Source organism: Phascolarctos cinereus, unplaced genomic scaffold (assembly GCF_003287225.1).
Source record: "Phascolarctos cinereus isolate Bilbo 61053 unplaced genomic scaffold, phaCin_HiC Scaffold_4;HRSCAF=312, whole genome shotgun sequence".
Lineage (NCBI taxonomy): Eukaryota > Metazoa > Chordata > Mammalia > Diprotodontia > Phascolarctidae > Phascolarctos > Phascolarctos cinereus.
This window is the reverse complement of record NW_027555847.1, coordinates 644,037,866-644,041,772: the sequence shown is the minus strand read 5'-3', so window position 1 is coordinate 644,041,772 and position 3,907 is coordinate 644,037,866. Positions and strand designations below refer to the sequence as shown.

General features: G+C 39.8%; 1 pseudogene; it reads right to left on the bottom strand.

Annotated features, from left to right (window-relative positions):
- Positions 1 to 386: 386 nt before the first annotated feature.
- Positions 387 to 683, bottom strand: LOC110194606 (small EDRK-rich factor 2 pseudogene; annotated as a pseudogene).
- Between the last annotated feature and the right edge of the window lie 3,224 nt (positions 684 to 3,907).

Here is a 3,907-nt window from a genome sequence, read left to right as displayed (position 1 = left end):
CACTTTGCTTCTCTGATCCTCAGTTTTCTCAGCTCTAAAATGGGGATAATTACACATCTCACGGGAGAGTATTTATAAACAGTTAAAATTAATAGAACTTTGGGATGCTTTTATTGTAGAATCAGATAATGTCAGAGCCAAAAGGAACCTTAGAGACTATTGTATCTAACCCCTCCATTAGATAAATGAGGAAATTGATATCAAGAGAAATATGACCTGCCCAGGATCCTACACTGAGGGTTTTTTTTTCCCCACAAAGTTATTTTTAATACTCTGGGATGAGCCTCATAAGCACGAAAAACACTGAGGGAAGATAATCCCCTCACCCTCCGGAGTGCCTTGGGGGAAAGCAAGGCTGCCTGGGTGGAAGAATGCATAGAAGGAACTTATTGCAGACACAGGGTGAAGGGAATGCCATCAGTTCTGAGACCTACAGAAGGAGGAGTGAGCATGTTGGAACTGGTTCCGTGCACATGGTCGATGGGCAAGAGAGAGGGGCATGAGCCATGGATTTGCTTGGGCTCTTCCTTCTTCTCCTTTTTCTGCTTTTCTTATATGATCTGTGAGTCTCTCTGCATTCAGGCAGTGGCAGAGAGCCCATCATCCTGGTGTTTTCCATTGCCTGACTTGCTTTGCTTTTTCATGTTTCGGTGAGCATGCTCATGCTGATTTCCGTGAGTCATGATGGTGGCAGCAGCTTCCCATACATTGAGTTTTTATAATTTTTTTGGTAGGTAGATAGGAAAGAAATAATCAACTAAAACCTGGTCCCTAGGAAACTGGACCATCTTTCTCATAGGGTATGCCACACAATGTTGGCAGAATTAGATGTAGAGTTGAGGAAGGAAGGATTGAAAAGGACTGAACTTGTTGGGGGTGGTGGTGGTGTGTGCTGGGGTAGAAGTAGGAACAATCAGTAGATGTCAATACAGAGGCTGGTTTAGGTTTGATATGAGAAAAAGGATTCAACATGGTACAATAGAAAGATGACTGGCTTCAGAGTCAGAGGACTTGGGTTTGAATTCTTCCTCTTACACCTAGTACTACTATGAGCCTGAACAACACGTTTAACATCTCTGGGACTCAACTATAAAATGACAGGTTTGACGAGATGTCTTCTGAGGTCATTTCTGGCTCTCAATCGATGCTCCTATGAACTTCTTAACAATTAGAACTATCCAAGAGTGAAGTGGACAGCCTTGGGAGAAAGCAGGTTCCCATTTATTACAGCCAGGAATAATAATAATAGCTTGCATTTATGGATAGTGCTTTAGGATTTAGAGAACACTTTCTACATGTTACCTCATTTGACCTTCCCAACAACCCCATGAGATAGGTGTTATTATTATCTCTGTCTTAACAGATGAAAAGACTGAGGCAGAGAGAGGTTAAGTGATGTGCCCAGGGAAACACAGCTAATGGGTGTTTGAGGTACAAGTTGAACATTCAGGTCTTTCTGACCCTAACTGTAACACGATTCAGTAGGCTGTTTAGCTATCTTAAAGATCACCCAGGGACAGGGGTAACCACTTGTAGATGCTGATAATATGACCACTTGTAGATGCCTAGAGGACCTCTCTGTGCCTTTCTAATTTTGAGGTTCTGTGATTTTGATTCTGTAGAAGTGGGAAGGATCTGAGATTAGCCATCAGGACTCTTTATGTGGGAGAAAACAGAAGCTCTTCCATAGCTATAAATTAGAATTGTAATTTCATCTTGGAACTCTGCTGACATTAAACAAATGTTCTAGCTTTGTTCTGGTTATAACACTGAGTTTCCATCACGAGATGATATCCACATTATATCAGTGGGCAATGGTTATGGCCTGTGGGTCTTGCACCTTGCCAACTTTTCAGAATTGAGTTCCAGTGACTCAAGAGGCATAGTAGAAGGAAATAAAGAGCCACTTTTGAAATTTAGTACGGCTACATAATGGTGACAAAAATAAACCCGCTATGATAAGCAATCAAAAAATACTTCTAGTATTAGACACTCCCTTGTGCTTTGTACTATCAATCAATCACAAGCATTTGTTAAGCACCTACTATATTTTGGCACTCTGCTAGGTTATGGGGATCATAAGATCATAGATCAAAAACTATAAAGGCCTCCAAAGGCTATGTGGTACAACATTCTTATTTTGCAGATGAGGAAACTAATGCCTGGAAAAGTTACATAGGTAGAAAAGGATCATAGGAGGCATTTAAAGTCAGATTCTCTAAAACGAAAACCAGTGCTCTTTCTATTGTAGCATGCTGGGGATATAAAAACAAAAATAAGAATCTTTACTTTCAAGGAGCGTATATTCTATAGTTTTGTTTATGCCCATGTCTTATCTTTCCTACTGGATTTCACATTCCTTGTGTACAGGACACATACATACACACACACACACACATACACATATATATGTGTATGTATGTATATATATACATACACATACATGTATATGTATGTGTATGTATATATATACATACACATGATATGTGTATATACATACATGCACACATATATAAATTTGTCTTGGAAATATTTACCAAGCACACATGCAAAATACTATGTTAGGCACTGGGAGAGTTACAAAATATCATAGAAAATTAGGGCTGGAAGGGACTTGAGAGGTTGGGTTAGGTGAACCTTAATTTTACATTCAAGAAAATGGAGGATGGCGGGTGAGGTAGAGATGAAAAATGAGGTGGCTGCCAGTTTTTCTCGCAGGGTAAGAGGCAGCAAAGAAAGAGGAAAGAGGTAGCTGGAAGCTGGATTTTTACATAAGACTTTCTCATAGACTATAGCTTTTAGTAACTACTGTTTACATTAGGGCTTTGGCAGGAATCGGCTAATTATGAAACAAAAGCTGCTGAACAGGCAAGGAAGTAGAATTACATTGTGAGAAAAAGCAGGGAAAGCCTCCGAAAGAAGTAGGAAAACCTAGTTCAGGAGTCCACAACCAAAGAGGTGCCCTGGCGCCTGACCCGACCTAACAAATAGGTACAGGAAGTAACTATTTCTATGTGACCGCTAACCAGTAGGAGTAGAGAAAGATGGTGAGAGGACTGAAGAGCTCCACTGTGGCAAGTGGGGAAGATGAGAGGAATTTTCCAGATTGCTGCAGAGTGTGTGCTGTTTATGTTTCTGCCAGTGGCCAAAAACAAAACAAAACAAAAGAAAAAAGCCAGATACATTAATACAATACAGGTTGGTTTCCTTACTAGAATAGACAAAAGGTCTACCAGAATCTTTCTTTACTCTTCAAATTATCAGGAAGAATGAAATGTTCTGCGAACTACTTGAAGCATTTCTTACATTCTTTTAGAGAGAAAATATAGAAAAATGAATCTGGAAAGGTGGATGAAAATTATCATTGTCACCATTATTTAGCCCTACTGAATTTCAAAGGTATCTCCTTATTTCCTTCTTATTATGTGTCTTGAGTCACCAGGACTCAACTCTGTGGCAAGACGTTAGAAGGTGGAAGAATATGACATAGAATTATGAATTGGATTCAAGAGGCAATCAGGAGGAATGCCATTTAGTACTGAACAGAGGAAGAAGACATGAGTCCTGGTGATTGGTGAATCCTTGCTAAGGGTTACCAAGGTGTTCTATAATAAAGATGAATGCTGCCTTCCTTGGTTTGTATCTCAGGAATGATTGAGAACCACTCAAGATTTGACTGAATGTTTGGCACAGAGGAGGCACTTAAGGCTGCCCATCTCTTAACAGAGAAATGGGGGACTTAAGATAGAAAATAAAACATGTTTTCAGATGCAGCCACTATGAGGATTTGTTTCACTTAACTGTGCATATGTGTTACAAGAACTTTTCTCTTTTTTAAAAATTTTTGCCAGTTGTGGTGGGGTGGGGACAAGGTTAAGGGGGAGATTGGGATAGGTTAGCCATGAAA